Source organism: Bidens hawaiensis, unplaced genomic scaffold, assembly GCF_021521415.1.
Source record: "Bidens hawaiensis isolate Kalapana, Puna unplaced genomic scaffold, B.hawaiensis_p1.1 tig00019920_1, whole genome shotgun sequence".
In the NCBI taxonomy this organism is placed as follows: Eukaryota; Viridiplantae; Streptophyta; class Magnoliopsida; order Asterales; family Asteraceae; genus Bidens; species Bidens hawaiensis.
In genome coordinates this window covers 281,716-300,496 of record NW_027493023.1, presented here as the reverse complement: position 1 = coordinate 300,496, position 18,781 = coordinate 281,716, and positions in this window count along the sequence as shown.

Here is an 18,781-nt window from a genome sequence, read left to right as displayed (position 1 = left end):
TCATGTTGGTGATGAGTTTCTTGAGTAGCAAGACCCCAGAACTCAAACTTTTGATTTGAGCCATCAATTCCTCAATGTTTTCACCATCATTTGTTATCAAGATAAGAGTCTTAGTGCTTAAAATAATATCCAACTGTAAAACCCTTGTTTCAATAGTTGTAGTAGTTGCTCCTATTCCCTTTATAAGGACATTATCCTCCTTTAGTTCTGGGATAGTATTGTTAGTTTCAACATCAACAGTTTGGGCTGGAGTTTGCCTATCAGGTGATGTAGTGAAGAAATGATTTCTTTCAATGATGTGAGAGTTTTTGGCAGATGCTTAATCTACCTCTTCAATGGTATTTATATGATGATTTATTGAAGATGAAAGAGAAGTAGCCTTGGGAAAGGGGCTTAGAGTTGGAGTGCTGATCAACCCTTAAACTCTTTGTTGTGGTTCCCCTATGCTTACAATAGTATCCTTTTATAAGAAGGACTTAGGAGACGGCTTGGTTGGAGGTGTGACTTGTTGTGAGGATATAACAACCCATAATACAAACAAAAGGAAAAGCGAAGAAAAGGAAAGAAGTAAATTCCATCCCACATTGTTGGAGGAAAAGAAATGGAGTCCATCCACCTTGGTATAAATATGAAAATGAGTTCTTATCCCACATCGCTAGATTTTAAAACTAGTAAGCTCTTTATAAGAAGGCTAGTTTATATGATAATGTTCTTATAAGACAAATCACAGCCAGTGTCCTAGCGGAGGGTGCGAATCACTCCACCCACACGAGCACGGGCTTGGGCGAAGTGCGATGGGCGCAATGTGGTGCTTTGATGGCTCACTTTGCAGTTTGCACGCTCGCATCACCGCGAGCTGCCTTAATGTTTTTGAAAACATGTTCCTTCACGCTACGTGGAGTAATTAACTTAGCTCCATTCGCGCTATTCGAAGTCTTATAATTATCCAACAAACTCTTTTGTCTTTCACGCTACGCGACGTGGTAGTCACGTAATAGTGACACGTTGCCTGTTGGTTCGCGCTACGCGATCTGATCTAATATAATGATAAATATATATTTCCCTTGTGTATTTTATATAATATTTAGTTAGTTTTTAATTGTTATTAGTTAAGATTTGTATACTACTAACATCATTATGTTTTGTAGGTTCCAGAAGTTGATCGTGGTTGAAAAGAGAGAAAAACGATTCAAAACAAGCCTAAACGAGAAGTCAGAACGCGTCAAGAAGGAGAAATGGTCGAACCGGCCGGTCAGACCGATCCCCAGATGGAGTACGCTGCGCCATGAGGCCTGACCATCATCCCTGGTCGTGCGACGCCTAGATCACCAAATTCCAGAGAATTACCCGTTTTTGATAAGTTTTGGGCCCTGTTTCACTATATAAACACCCCTAACCTTAACCTGAACAATAACCTACAACCACCAGACGAATTTGGAGATTATTGGAGCTATTATTCGAGATTCTTGGCAGTTTTGAAGGCAAGATAGCATTCGGTGAAGAGATATACATTCAAGATCGAAGATTATGGGTTTTATCACCTTTGATTCTCCGTTCTTCATTACTTTCACCACGTTTTCTTATATTATTATTATTTTTATTTTTATTACATGATGCTAGGCTAAACTTATTAAACTACTGATATGGTCAAATATATATATATATATATATATATATATATATATATATATATATATTTATTGTTTTGAATATTTCCTTCACTTTTAATAGGTTTTGAGCTAAGTCTATAAAATAATTTGACTAATTTGTTTATATTTGAATTTTAGTTATTTCAAGTAAAAACGTGTTATAATGATTGGATTATGAATATGTCTCATGATTATTTGCATATATTGTTGTCTTATATTATAATTAAGTTAAGGAGCTAACTTATATTTTTGATACAATGATTAACAGGTAGAAAACACGAGCTAAACATGGAACATACTCAAATTATTTGTATGCAAATAAAGCTAGTTGGATGAATTAATTTTTTGTTGGAACAATAAATTCTTTGTCAAGTCAAGAGAGTAAAATATGGGCCGGATCAAAAGAATAATTGGGCTGAAGAACACATGAGGAAAGGAAAAAAAGGTTATAAGAAGAAAAGTAGGTTAAAACACAAATTGAAAGGGGGCCGTCCCCTGGTTCAACGAGAGTACCTCAAGCTAGCAAGCTCGTCAATAAAGCCACGACAATTTCAAAAAGAAAATAAAGAAGCAGGCACACAACTCAATTAATTAAAGCAAACTGCTAGGTGAATTAATTTAACCAGGCTAGTAGCTCAATGATATTTATTTCTTTTTACGATGAACTGCAATATATATTCTATCTTTGTTTCATTCGTAATTATGATTGGCTAAACTATTGGACTGCCTCAGGATGAATACTTTTTAGACTCGTTTTACTTTTGGTTTATTTATTGGTTGGTTCATGCTTTAGTAAAGTTTTTATTGTATTTGGTTGTGATGCATATGCGTATTTGGTATTAATTTATTATCAATTAATTGTTCCATATGTGTCTTTGTGAATGTTTTTCATGTATGGATGCATATTAGGTTGTCTACTGTGTGTTTACAACTAGTTTATGGTTTATTGTTAACATATTCCATAGGAACGGTAATTGAGAGTTTAGAGATTCCTTGTATTCTGCCACTTGAGAGACCGGGAGGTAATTAAGTGTCGCCTGTTTTGGTCTTTTGCGGGTTTGGGTAGTGATTGCATGGGAGTGAGTTACCCTAGATTCCTTTAGATTCTTACAGATCCGAGTTATAACCGAATTCAATAGAATATCCCTTTACGCCTTAGGGTATATTGTGATTAGAGAGACCGGGAGGTGATTTAATCTTTTGGGTACCTTAGCATAGTTAGGTAAGGTGAGACCGGGAGGTGATCCAAACCATTAAACCGTTGAGCTTTACATGATATTTAGGGTTCATAGGTATTGTTGGTGAGACCAGGAGGTGATCTAGCATACTTTAGTTATTCCTTAAATTTCATATTTTTAGAATACGGTACCAATCATAAATCCAATTCCGAGAGTTTACGAGTTGACTAGTAGGATTCCTTACCTATGTAGTTGTTTCCCCTATTTGAGTTCTAGTTCTATTTGTCCGTGTCTAGTTTAGAGTAAGTATTATTTATTTTATATTTAATAATAAAAAAATACAAAATCTATAAAATCAATTTATTTAATTTATTAGTCAGAGTCTAGTTTAGGTGTCGCTAGTGTCTCGTGGGTTCGATATCCGGACTTCATTAGGCTTTACTACAGTCGATAGGTATACTTGCTTGTCTAGTGGTCTAGCATTAGGAGAGTCTAGGTTTATAAATTTAAAACTAGAGTGTCTAGATTAGGTTAGGTTTTATTAGATCGCGTTTCGCACATCAACTACTTAGGTCATGATGAACCTTTGTTTGGTTGAATTTTGATTGGGATTCTTTTCGTTATGAATTTTATGTTTTAAGTAAATTTGTGTTTGATTTAATTGATGCATATGATTACTTGGTTTTATTTGCTTAGGTTTATTGTTTCACATTACCCTTGTTGACTGTTTCATAGGATAGGGTTTTGTTAGTCATTTACTATATGTTCTTGACTAGTTTGTAATTGAATTCAAATAATATCACATAAACAATAAAACTAATCAAATAAATAAAAGTGAGCTGCTAACCTAGAAAGCTGTAAGGTGATAGGTTATTGATAGATCTTTGTTGATTAGGATTGCTAGATTTAGTTCTTCGTAAGGAGTCCATCTAGGTTTGAATTGTCAACTTAGTCTATTAAGTCAATTGAGTTTGCTTAGCTACCATTTATTTCCACACTATAAGGTAAGATTTCACTATAAAGGTACTTAAACATAAATAATTAAATAACCGTAAGGGAGTTTAATATATAAAACTGGTGTGTCTTAAAACTTGTTAGAAACTCATAGGTGTCTTCTTGAGAAGGGCCAGGGGTTCTGTTCTGGTTTTCTTTCAAGGGTCTATCTTACGATACCAGTTCCGTAACTTAATTTTCCTAATTAAATGATAGCAATAACTTAGGGAACTCAAGCCTAGGTGGTTTTTCATTATCATATGAATTAGTCAAACTTGCTTGTTTTGTGTTTCATTAATAGTCTTTTATTAATTAGTTTATTTTATTAGTTTAATGTAATATAGTTTAAAAACCCTCCCTTTAAATAATATTAATAAATAGTCGTGTCAATAAGTCGAGTCCAATAATTAGTTAATATAGGTAATTTAAAGAGTCTCGTGGGTTCGATATACGGATTTGCTTAGCTGTACTAGAGTCGACCGATACACTTGCCGGTTAGTGGTTTTAGTTAAGTTTAAGAGTTTAGATTTTATTACTTAGTGTCTAGATTAGCATATTTTAGTTAATAAATTATTTGATTACTTTTAGCATATCAAATTTTTTGCGCCGTTGCCAGGGATTCTTGGCGATTGCGTTATTAGCTTCGATTAGACTTACTTGCTACACACGTTCTATCTGCTTTATTTTCATTTGAGTCTTAGTAGTCTAATTTAATTTTAGTTTATTTTTGTTTTAATTTTTATTTTTAGTATACTTAGTCTTTTGCGTTTTTCAGGTACATGCCGCATCTTCGTTCGTAAAGACCACCACTGGATAATCTTGGATTTTCTCTGTTGAAGTCCGAGGCTACTTCATCATCAGAGAAACAACCTTCAGAGTCTGGTTCTACAACAAAGTCATCACCACAAAGTTCACCACCATCAAGTCCGAGAAGCCAACCAGAAGTTCAAATGGCTGACAATAGAACGGTTGTTGCGTAAGCTTTCGATGGTTTCACTGAAAACCATTCGTCCATCATCATTCCTGAGATCGAAAACCTGAATTAATGGCAAATTCCATCATACATCATGAATTCTCTCACCCAAGCTAACCAATTTCATGGGCGTGTTGACGAAGATGCACTAGCACACATTAACCGGCTCAGCTGCGTTCTTAAAACTTTTAATGTACAAGGTGCTACTGAAGATGCTATTTTCTTACATCTTTTTTCTTTTTCCCTTGCAGGACGGGCAACTCTTTGGCTCGACACTCAGCCACCCGACACGTTCACTACTTGGGAAGCACTATGTTTAGCATTCATCAAGAAATACTTCCCACCTGCTAAAGCAGCTCACCTTCTTGATCATATCCACTCCTTTCAGAATCTGATGTCTCGTTGTTCACAGAATGGTCTCACATCATGGGCTCTCGTTAAGAAATTATACAATGACTTGAACTACGAAACCCAAACTCATTTTGACACTGCTGTGGGGGGTAGTCTGATGGACAGAAAGAATGCCACCGAGTGTAATGAGATGTTTGAAAGTTTTGCTCAATCAGAATACGCCAAACGACCACGTCACGAGAATTTCATTCCCGTCACTAGTACACCCTCATCTGCTCGACGCGAGCTCAGGGTTAATCTGGACACTAGTGTGGCTGTTGCTTTGGATTATTTGACTAGGGAGGTGAAGGAACTCAAGGTCATATTGGATAAGTGTGAGTTTTGCAGGGGTATACATGGTACTTTGGAGTGCCCATTGATGAATCAAGAAGTGGATTTTGTTGCTGGTCAGAACATTCCAACAATTATAACAACAATCAGAATTGGAACACCTACAAGAACCCGAAATAAAATAATTCCAATTGGCGTCCGACCAGTGCACCACCTGGTTTTCAAAATGCTTATAATCGTGGACAAGGTCAGTATAATAGTAATAATAATAATAATAATGATAATGGTACTAATGTTCAAAATAATGGGCAGGAATCGAGTGGTGGAAGGGGACGATTAGAAAAAATGATGAAGCAAATCCTATAGAGAGATCATGCTACATAGAAGAAGTTCGCCAAGCATGACCTACTTTTAAGAATCAACAATCATCATTACTTGACATTCAAAGGTCCGCTGGTGATATTTCTCGGTGTCTCAACGAAAGGCCTCAGGACAGTTTTCAGGTACTACTCAGCAGAATTCGGCCGCTCAACTGAAAGCCATTACAACTTGTAGCTAAAGGATTTTGGGTCCCGAGGTAGTTAGAGAGTGTTGAAGTTGAAGATGAGGAATTGGTTGATGAAGAGATCGAGATGGATGTTATGGGTAAGACACAAGGTAAAACACCAATTATTGAATCACAAGATGAGAGGAAGCCGATTGAAGTCCGGCCATCACACATCATTGATCTTGCTCACGTCCCGTATCCCGCTCTCCTTAAGTATCAAAAGTATACGAGGGATTACGGGCATTTTCTTGATATGTTCCGACATTTGAAGATCAATCTTCCGTTAACTGAAGCTCTCCAAAATATGCCAAAGTATGCGAAATTTTGAAAGACTTGCTAAAGAGAAAAGATCGGTTAGGAGATGTTTCATCTATTCCTCTTAGTTGGGATTGTTTGGCGATGGTGTAGAATCGTGTCTTTGAAATCCAGGTGTGTTTAAGATTCAGTGTATGTTTGGTAGTGATATGATGAGTCAAGCGTTGGCGGATTTGGGTGAATGTATTAATCTTATGCCATATTCTTTGTATGAGAAGTTGGAGTTAGGCGAGCCGACACAGACTCACATGTCGTTGTCATTGGCGGATCGTTCGGTTAAATATCCACGGGGTAATATTAAGAATATACTAGTGAAAGTGGATAAGTTTGCGTTCTAGGTGGATTTGTGGTACTTGATATGGAGGCCGACGAGAGGGTTCCCATTATTCTTGGTCGTCCGTTTTTGTGAATGGCGAAGGCTCTTATTGATGTGTATGATGGGAGGATTACACTTCAGGTTGGTGATGAGAATGTTACTTATGATGGTTCTAGGTCGATGAAGCATCCGAGTGATCATGATGATTTTAATGATCCATGCCATTCTGTTTATTTTCTTAAATAAACAGGTTTTGATACATGTCTTGATTACATTTGTGGAGCCGATCTTGTTGGGATTGGTATGGATGAAGAGCTGAAAGAAGAGGTAGTGGATGATGTTTTTTGCTTGGCGGAGATTATGGAGGTTAGTGAGGTTATTTATGAGAAGGATGTAGAAAAACCCGCTCCGTTGGAATTAAAAGTTCTTCCGTCACATTTGGAGTATGCTTACCTTGAAGAGGAATCGAATTTGCCCGTTATTGTGTCTTCCAAGTTGTCAGAGGAAGAAAAGATGAAGTTGATAGAGGTGTTGAAGTTTCATAAAGGGGCGATTGCATGGAAGCTTTCGGATATTCAAGGTATTAGTCTCGCTTATTGTACCCACCGAATTTTGATGGAATATGAGTATAAACCGGTGGTTCAACCCCAAAGGCGCCTTAACCCAAACATGCAAGAAGTTGTCAAGAAGGAGGTTCTAAAGTTGATGGATGCCAGAATGATTTACCTTATTTCAGATTCTCCATGGGTAAGTCCAACCCAAGTTATTCCCAAAGATAGGGGGTATGGCATTTTATTATGAATGAGAAGAATAAGCTTATCCCATCGCGTATAGTTACCAGTTGGCGTGTGTTTATTGACTATCAGAGGTTGAATGATGCCACCTGAAAGGATAATTTTCTATTGCCGTTCATTGATCAGATGTTGGAGCGTCTTGTGGGTCAGCAATTTATTGTTTTCTTGATGGTTTTTCAGGTTCTTTTCGGATTCCAATTTCACCGGAAGATCAAGAGAAGGGGACTTTTACATGTCCTTATGGCATGTTTGTGTATCGTCGCATGCCATTTGGGTTGTGTAACGCTCCGACCACTTTTCATCATTGTATGGTGGCCATATTTTAGTATATGACAGAGACTTCCATAGAGGTGTTTATGGATGATTTTTCGTTTTATGGTAATTCTTTTGATCTATGTTTGGAGAATCTTGAAAAGATGTTGAAGAGGTGTATTGAAACGAATTTGATGTTGAATTGGAAAAAGTGTCACTTTATGGTGACGGGAGGGATCCTTTTGGGCCACAAGAGTTCAAGAGATATTATAGAGGTGGATTGGGTAAATATTGATATGGTTAGTAGACTTCCTCCACCGACGAGTGTCAAGGCTATACGGAGTTTTCTTCGTCACGCAGGTTTTTATCGGCGGTTTATTAAAGACTTTTCCAAAATTACCCGTCCAATGACCCGACTCCTTGAGAAAGATGTTCCCTTTGTGTTTGATGAAGATTGTTTGAAGGCGTTCAAGTTTTTGAAAGAGCAACTTGTGAGTGCTCCCATTCTTGTTTCACTCGATTGGATCTTTACCTTTGAGCTCATGCGCGAAGCAAGTGATTATGAAGTTGGGGCGGTTTTGGGGAAAAGGCGTGAGAAACACTTTCATCCGATTTATTATGCAAGAAAGACGTTGAATGATGCCAAGAGAACTACACCACCACCGAAAAGAAATTTTATCCGTTGTTTTCGCATTTGACAAGTTTCAGTCCTATCTTGTGCTTTCAAAGACTACCATTTTTACTGATAATTCAGCTTTGCATTTTCTCTTTCATAAAAAAGAGGCGAAGCCTCGTCTTATAAGGTGGATTCTTCTACTTTTAGAGTTTGACATAGAGATCAAAGATAAGAAGGGGGCGGAAAATGTAGCGGCGGATCATCTTTCCCGTTTAGAAGGTCCAAAGAGAGAAGAGATTTGTGAAGAGGAGATTGAGGATAAATTCCCACATGAGTTGATTGATTTTGTTGCGGCCGAAAAGCAAGGTATGCCATGGTTCACTGATTTTGCTAATTGTTTGTCTAATGGCATTATGTTGAAGGGGATGACCACACAACAAAAGAAGAAGTTTTTCCGGGATGTTATTAGGTATGTTTGGGATGATCCTTTCTTTTCAAAATTGGTGGTGATTGGATTCTTAGAGGTGTGTGACGAGAGAAGAAGGGTTGGATATCCTAAAGCATGTTCATGAAGGTTTGACGGGAGGTCATCATGGTGCGCATGCCATGACTCAGAATGTATTTGATTGTGGTTTTTATTGGCCGATGGTTGTGAAGGATGCTATGGAGTTTGTTAAGACGTGTGATACTTGTCAAAGCATCAGTAACATTTCATCTAAAAATGAGATGCCCAAAATCCAATACAAACTCTTGAAATTTTTGATGTTTGGGGCATTGATTTTATGGGACCATTCCCTGTTTCTGGTGGTTACAAGTATATTCTAGTGGTGATAGATTATGTTTCCAAGTGGGTTGAATCCCAAGCATTGGCCACCAATGATGCTTGGGTTGTTGTGAAGTTTCTCAAGAATTTATTTACTCATTTCAGTACACTAAGGGCTATTATTAGTGATCGGGGCACCCATTTTTACAACACCGTCATGGAAAAGGCATTGGGTTGTTATGGAGTTACTCATCGCACCTCTACCGCCTACCATCCTTATACATATCATCAAGTCGAGAATGAAATAGAGGAGTGAAAAGAATTTTAGAGAAGACGGTGGGGATAAGTGGGAAAGATTGATCGGCGAATTTGGATGACACGTTATGGGCATTTAGAATCGCGTATAAGACACCTTTGGGTACTACACCGTTTATGCTAGTTTATGGTAAAGCTTTTCATCTTCCCGTTGAGTTAGAGCGCCGGACATTTTGGGCGTTGAAGAAGGTTAATCTTGATCTAACCGAGGCTGCGAGGAAGAGATATTTTCAAGTTCATGAGTTGGAAGAACTTCATGATGCAACGTATTCTTAATCGTTGAATATCAAAGAAAAGACAAAAGTTTTGCATGATAGACGTTTGAAGGGAGGTAAAGAGTTTAAGAAAGGTGATAACTTACTATTATTTAACTCTCTTGTGAGGTTATTTGCAGGTAAATTGAGATGAAAGTGGAGGAGACCGTATTTGGTGAAAGAAGTTTTCCCGTATGGAGCGGTGGAGCTAGAGAATCCGAACAACAGAACTTCGTGGAGGGCCGGAAGATTTAATCGAGGTGGGAAACTCCCTTCGATCCATCTATTTAAATCTTTAATGAAGTTCTTTAGTGAAAACTCAACTGTAGAGTTTGTAAATTTTATTTTATTTTCATTTTTATTTTGCGTTTTCAGTTTTCATTGAGTCACTAACAATAGTTTTTGTGGTTTTGTTTTGTCGTTGAGTCGTTTCAGGGAATCATTACCATCATGAAGAGAGGATTTGATGAGAATTCAGAGGTTCCAGGTAAGTTTTTCCCGTAAAAATGACATAAAATCGGTCTACAAAGGCTTGGAAATTTTTTGAAAATTTTTCTAAGGCATTTAGGCATAAAACAATCGAAACTTTCTGGAAAAAACACCTCGTCAAGCCGCGCTACGAGGTGGAGTTACCTCCCCGCGCGACGCGGGCAAGGGGGGGTCGGTCAAGAAAGCGCCGCGCAGCGCGGCCAAGTTCCCACCCCGGACTATCCGGCGCAACGCTCCGGGAAAAACACTAGTTATAAATATATATGCTAGTTGACATAATCGTTATGTTCACAGGTTTGTTATGAAACGAGTCAGTTGCAACCCATGGTATTTTACTGCTGTTAAAGCTTTTAAACCTTGGGTAATTTTGTAATAGGTAAGGTAAACAGCAGCTATGTTAGGTTGTAACTAGCAACTAGTTGTGCAAGTTGTTTTCAGATTATGCAGATTTTTATGTTGTATGTTTTGGTATATATAGGTGGCTAATGTGTCTTGTAAAAGTGTGATGGTTAAATCACTTTAATACAAAGCAGTTTTGTGACTTTGATTACCAACAATATAAAAAATTAATTAATAAATATTAAGCCAGCCGAGCTCGCGCCGAGCTTGAGCATGAAAACTACGAAACGAGTCGAGCTCGAGCTTTATTAATTAATAAAGAACAAAATGAGCCGAGCTCGTGCTCGAGCCCTGATAAGTTAAACGAGTCAAGCTCGAGTCTGTTCATACGAATGATTCAACAAACCAGCATGTATAAGTTGTAATAGTATTAAAAACAACCAATATTTCTTTACTTTGAATTAATAAGTACAAAGTATGTATCACAACTAAATTTAAACATTATTAACATCTAACTAGGCGAACAAATTAGTGTATCAATGTACACAACTGATGGCTTTGAAAATAATATGTTGGTCGACAACTCCGACATCGACCTCACCAGCAGTTCTGTAACAATAGACAGAACTGCTAGTTTGAATTAACAGTTCTATATGCAGGGTTCAATCGCCATTACGAATAGTTGTAGGCTTTTCCCCGGGCCTCCAGTAATCATTCGGGGACTCATTACTAAGTAGTTGATTTGGTTGTACATGTGGAAATCTATATCCTCATGAGGTTAAGTAACCGTACTAAATTCCTCACCGACCTCGTCATACGAATGACTATAATTATTGGGTGGAGTCATGAGGACAACATGCTTTTTTCTATCCAGCTAATCTTGAACATAAAACACCTGGCGTGCTTGCGAGGCCAATATGAACGGATCATCCTTGTGGCCAAATTTGTTTAGGTCGACCGACGTGTAACAAAGAATATCATGTTTGACATGTTTACGGTCAACCAATCGGCACACGAAGACCGGAATTCTTTTAGTATGATAATATAGGACCCATATTTCTTGCAAAACCCCAAAATAAAAGTTTTGTCCATAGGTCACCACGTCTTTTTTGATGTGCATGTCATTCGCTCTAGACCAACCCCGTTGTTCTGGTAATCTCTACCATCATGAGATTTTGTACGAAATGCAAAACCATTGATGTCGTATGAGTCGTATTTGTATACATTGCGGTGTGCTCCGTGTGCAATCCACTTTACGGTTTTCGATATAGAACTTGGGGAGACTGCTAGCTCTCTTTCAACCTGAATTTTATTATAAGGATTATATTCACCTACATTGCAGAAACTATAAAAGATTTTTAAAAACTGTAAAAGACTTAATAAATTGATCTACCTCGTCGCGTAACCAGTTACCAAACTTTAAGGTATGCTCCTTCTCCAGCAATGCTTGTCGTTTACCAGGCATTTGGTTTTTCAAAGAGGTCTTGTGTTGTCTGCAAGTAGGAGTATAATATATTGTGGATTAATATATTTATATATAATTTAGAGTATATATGTTAGTAATACTTAATTACTCGATATACAACGCTATTTCGGGCGTATTCTGCAGCACATAGAAATGTGCTCTCTTGAAGAGATCAGGAGAAACCTCAACTGATTTAGTGTCCGTGATAAGAATTGTCTCCCCATTATCATCATGCTTATCATGTGGAAAACCAACAGTACTCTTGATGCTTTTTTGGTATTCGCTAAGAAACTCGATTGTTTCTTCCGCAATGTTCTCCTCACCAATGCACCCTTCTAGATAATTTTGTTTCACACATGCCCTTTGATAACCTTCATACACATTTCAAAGGGATACATCTAACGAAAGCATGGTGGCCCACATAATTTTATCTATATGAATAGGTGCACGGTTAAAGTGAACCATGACATCAAAAAAATGATGGAGGAAAGTACTTTTCCAGCAGGCACAATGTAACTATTTTCTCTTCCTGCATCTTATCAAGCACTTCTACAATGATTTCTTTGCTACAAGTTGACTTGAAAAAAAAACAAAGCCTAATTATTCTCATTGGTTCTACCATGATGGACCGTATTGCAAGGGGCAAAAACTGTTGAATAAGCATGTGATAATCATGTGATTTAAGGCCTTGTATCTTCCTTTCTTTAAGTTTCACCAAACTAGAGAAGTTAGAACAATACCTTAGTGGAGCCTTCAGTTTATACAATGTTTCAAGAAACATGTCTTTTTCTTGTGCTGATAATGTGAATCATGCTGTAGGCAGTTATGTATTGTCGCATTTTGCTTTCGGTTGCAACTCCTTTTTAATCCCTAAAAACTCCAAATCCTTTCTAGCTGCCAACCCGTCTTTTGTCCTACCGGGAATGTTCAGCAACGTCCCGACAATACTCTTTGTCACATTCTTTTTCAACATGCTTCAAATCAATACAATGTTGGAAAGGTAAATGTTTCCAATAGCTGAGTCGTTGGCACCATATGTTTAACTTTTTCCATAATGGCTGCGACATTGTGTTATCCCTTTTTCTCTTACTCCCACTTAGAGATTTTGATCCCTTCCCCTTTCATTCTTAAGGTTTTTGACCTCGTCGTATATCTCTTCCCCTGTCATAGGCTCTTTAGTGGTTCTCATCTCTTCTTTTCCGTTGAACGTCTTTGTTTGTTTTCTGAAAGGGTGGTCATGTGATAGATGCCTTATGTGGGCAGCATAACTTTGCTTCTTTGTGTGATAAAGTCAAACACACTGAGTGTCGTCCTGACACACTACAAAACCTTTGAATCCACTGTAAGGGCAACCACATAGTGTACGAAGAGCAGGGTAATCATTAATTGTCCATAATAAAACTACATGTAGTGTAAATATTTCTTGTTTATATGCATCATATGTTGGCTCCCCGACCTCAAATAAAGATGCTAGATTGTCAATTAAAGGCTGTAAAAACACATCAGTATTGTTTCCTGGCATTCCGGATATTAATAAGGAAAACATGATGAACTTTCTTTTCATACACATCCAAGGTGGAAGGTTGTAAATGACTACTAAAACAGGACACACACTATGGTTTCTCTTGCCTCTATATACATCGACCCCATCAGTGTAAATCCCTAGACGAAGATCTTGGATCGCTTCCGATGGTATCGGAGTATCTGTCATCTATGGCTTTCCATGCTGGTGAATCTAATGGGTGGCGTAAAACACCGGGTTTATTGGTACTCGTGGCGTGACATGTTAAATTCTCTACTGTGGTCTTTGATTGAAAGAGGCACTTGAATTGTGGAATAATGGGAAAGTACCACAGTACCTTAGCGGGAATGTTTATGTAAGTTTTGTTAGTGTTCTCATCCACCTTCCACCTTAACTTGTTACAAACTGGACATGCTTCCAAATCCTTGTATTCCTTATAGTAAATAATGCAGTCACTAATACACACATGTATCTTTTCGTATCCTGAGCCCATTGCCTTCATCATCCTTTTGTCCTTATACATAATATTTACCATTTCGTTATTTGCAGGTAGCATCTATTTCAACAATTTCAGAAGTTCATCATAGAACTTATGAGATACCCCGTGCTTGCTCTTCCAGTTGAGTAGTTGTACTAATGCAGACAACTTGATGAAGTCAGGACATCCTTTATACAAGGGCTTCTCAGCGTCAGCAAGTAGTTGTAGAAACTGTTGATGCTTCTTGTCGCCTTTGAAATTGTCTTTTGTAGCATTTACCACTTCTACAGTTTCACAGGCATATGTTGTAATGTTGGTGTCAGCATACCAAGTATTATTATCAGTCACATTAGTTGGATTGTTGGTGTCAACAAACCTAGTATTATTATCATTAGTTGGAACGTTGGTGCAGAAAAACCCAGTATTATTAAAATTAGTTGGAATATTGGTGTCTGCTTCTCCATGTTTTATCCAAGTGGTATAATTCTTATCAGTTTCAAACCTGTACAAGTCATGTTCTACATCGTCTATACTAAGAGATACGTTGTTCACACACCGAACACATGGACATGAAATAGAAATTGTTGGTGATGTTTCCTTGCAATTACGAACTGCATAATCTAGAAATGCCTTAACACATTTATATGCTTTACTGCACCTGTCGCCTACTAACTTCCAAGACTTATCAATCTTCCAACCTGAGATTAATGAAGCCTTTTGGTTGGATTGAGTAGCCGGCAGCAACTTTTTAGGGTTTGGTGAGATTGTGAGATTTTAAAAAATATTAGAAGAGGTTCAATTATGTTCTCATCACGGTTGATTATAAAAATATTAGAGGAGGTTCTATTATGTTCTTAGGGTGTAGCTTAAACGGTTGAGGCACTTGTGATTAAACATAGATTGCAATGGTCGCGGGTTCGAAACTCAAGAACATATTATTATTAAATTTTTATATTAACCATTTTGCTGCTACATCAAAGCCCTAAAATTAAGTAACAAAACTGATGGACATACAACTTGTTAACTTTTCTCTAATTACAAAACTAATTAAAAGCCCCAAAAACAACTAGCACAAAACAAATACAGTTTCTTAGCTTTTTACTTAGGTTACAAAACTAATTAAAAGCCCTAAAAACAAAAAGAAGCAAATAATGTACAATTTCTTCACTTTTTTTTTCTGATTCACTCCGTGAAGCTACACTCCTTGCAAGTAGATCCTCTAATGAGTTATTTGCCCTTATCAAGATAGGAATTATGTTTGTACATCTTGTGCATACATCAGATCTTGTGGACGAACAACAATCAGACCATATAAAGAAATCACATTTGTTTTCATAAATTAAAAAAATATAGAGTTTAGGGTCAACAATCAACATAAAGACTGGATGAATTCCAACTTTATTTTCAATGACACTAACCTGAGATGCACATTTGTAGAACCTCCGAACTCGATTTTTGGTGGTCCTTGATGTTTATAGAATGACTTCTTTACCACAAAAACAATAAACCTGAGATTGATTGCTTCTGTTACTAGATGTTGAGATCGATTCCATGGAGATCGATTGCTTTTGTGGTTTTTTATGTGTTTTATTTTAGTGTTTATGGGGTGAAAAAGGAGTTTTTAGTTTTTTCTATACCTAGGTAGTTTTTGTGTGTGTGTGTGTATATATATATGTGGGTGGTGGTGGGTTAAGGTGGTCATGATGGTGGTGGACGGTGGCGGAGATGTGGTGGGTGGTGGCGGCAAATGTTTGGTGGTGGGTGGTGATGGCGGGTAGTGGGTGGTGGTGGGTGGTTGTGGCGGAGGTGGGGTAAGTGGTGGTAGCAGGGTGGGTAGTGGGTGGTGGTGGCAGAGGCGGTTGTGGTGGTGGTGGTGGTGGGTGGTGTTAATTCTTATGTTGGTGGTGGTTATGGATTTAGCCGGTCATGATGGTGGTGGGTGGTGGTGGTGGGTGTTAATGGTTATGTCGGTGGTGGTGGGTGGTTGTGGTGTGTGGTAGTGGTTGGTGCTGGAGGTCTTTATGGTTGGTGCTGGAGGTGGTGGTGGTTGGTGCCAGTGGTTATGGCGAATGCGGGCGGTGGGTGGTGTGTAGTATGATCGAGGATATGTAACCCATGTGACGATGACGGTGTTATCCCGTATGATGACCATGATGATTGGCCCAATTATGATGACGACAATGCTAATATAATGACACTCACATGAATATATGGATATGACAACCCGTATGATGGACGACAACCATGATTACGTACACGAAGATCATAGTGATGGTAGCCCATACCATTGATGATGTCGTTTGATGACGACAACAGTTCATAAGATGGTGCCGACAGTGATCGCTAATATTGGGTGTTTTGTTTACGAGATAACCCATGCAATGCTGACTATATCCCGTACATGGCAATAGGCCATATATATGTTGGTGTTGTTGATGCTGATGACGATGATGATGACACTGATAACGAGATATATATTAGTCGTATGATCTACACCGATTACGATAGTCGCACAACTGATGATGATGCAGTTTCATGGTAACGGTGATCGATGACTATGATGATGATAACCACTATAACACAAGATAATGATGATAACTTTACGATGCTGATCATCAGCATACACATATGGTGATGATGATAACCTAGAAGTTGATAATGATGATGAAGACGAAAATGATTTCAATAATTAAGATAATAATGATGATTATTTTAGCCCATATATATCGGGATGACGATACGATAATGCTTTAGCTGTGTAGTATATACCATATATAAAACATGTCCCCCATAGGTCACATCCAATAAACTGAGAAATAGTGCGATCTCGACTTCTATAAACCTAGCTTACAGGTCTTATGGTCCATGTGTGCTATATTATGTAATGTTTTTATGTCACCTTAACACACGAGAAAACGGGAATAAGAATATAATAAGGATAAAAATGGCAAATCAAATGTTGACGGCAAGGCCTAGTAAAAGAATAATTGTGGAAACAAATATAAGGAATTGACGGATAGAAATAGAGTTTGAGAGTTTGATGGTTAATTAACATTATTATTTTGATAAAAATACATTTATTATTTTATATATCTTTTAAATCTTTACATCTAATTTTAACTATCATACTTAATATAATAACTAATATGATTTTAATTATATAAAATACCCAAAACTACTTAAATAAATATTTATACTAATTTTATAGGAAACAAATTACTTAGACGGTTTAGGTTGGTTTGGTATTATAATCAATACAAATCGAATATGATATTGTTTCCTAATCTAATACATCGGTGATGCCGAAAAAAGGAATATTAACAATATGCATGATTCAATTTCGAAGGTTGAGACGAAAATTGTGTTCCAAGTTAATCAATTGGGTAAAAGGGTTGGGTCACGGGTTTGGGTTGGATGATGGGTAAACGGGTCATGAGGGTTAAGAAATAATAATATATCATATTTACAAATTGGTTCCTAGACTATTCAGATGGATATAAAATAAGGTTAAAGTTTAGTTTTGGTTAAAAATGAATTATCTTACAAAGTTGTTTTGTATATACTAAGTAATTATAATAAACAATTAAAATTAATTGAAAGTTACTCGATAAACGCGATAATTTTACTGATAAAATTTCCCGAACATCAAATGGGTCGGGTAATATAAATCTGAAAAACTTAGTTGTTACATATAACGAATGAAAATCCATTCGTTAAATAAATAATGAATGTATTACATTCGTTACCCATTCACATTCTCTTCCGCTATTTGATAATAAATGAGGGTTTATTCGTAAAAATGTTTTAACGAATGAGTAACGAATAAAAGGCTATTCATTATTCTTAAGGTATGAGGGTTATTCGTTAACTATGTTAAAGAATAACAGACGAATGAAAGGCCATTCGGTTACTTAATGTCAGGGTCCCAACTTTCAATGAATGGTCGATTCGGATCGGATCTTCAATCAATCATGTCATAACTCACACAAAATTAATCGTGTTGACAAGAGAGTTAATGGCGGGTTACTATGTTTAGAAAGATAACCGTTTGTTAAAGACGGAATCAATAACAAACATACGGTTGCAATGAATATTCAATGACAGAAGACACACACCGGATTCACTCAAAAGATTTCCATTTATATAATGTTAATCATACAAAAGGATAATCGATTAGGATTTAGAAGGAATCCTAGGACAGCCGTCACACACAAAAATATTCTCTCAATTAATGTGTCGGTCTTATCCGTATTGTCTTTTTCCGTCTCTGTCTCGTGTGTCTTTCGTGTCACCTGGCGGCGTGCCCTAAATATTCTATTTATAGGCCTGCCAACCTAGGACAGCTGTCATTCCTTCTAGAAACCCTATCCGATAGTACATATTCAATTTACATATTCAAAAATATACTAAGTGTAAAATAAGTCTTCCGGGTAGGCTTTTCATTAAACTTCAGTCTTCGAGTACGTAGTGTACTCGGCCTTCCTTCAGACTTGGTAAATATAGAAGTGTACTCGGAATCAGTTTCTGAGTAGACTTTACTTAAAGAATATTTTACCAAGTAAAATATTCACCGAGTAGACTTCAATCTTCTTGGACTTATCAAAATTTGCTCGACAAATCTTTACGAGCAACCTTGTTCTTCTATGATCCTGTTCGGCTCATTGTCAGTTGAACAACTTATTGATAAGGCGTACTCGGGAGTACATACCTTACTTGAGCAGAACCTTACTCGAGATAACTTAAAGATATTCTATTAACTCATCAAGTATACTCGGACCATAATTATTAAAGAATACCTTGCCCGGTCTTCCAATTACTTGGCTTCTTGGACTTGGTTGACCA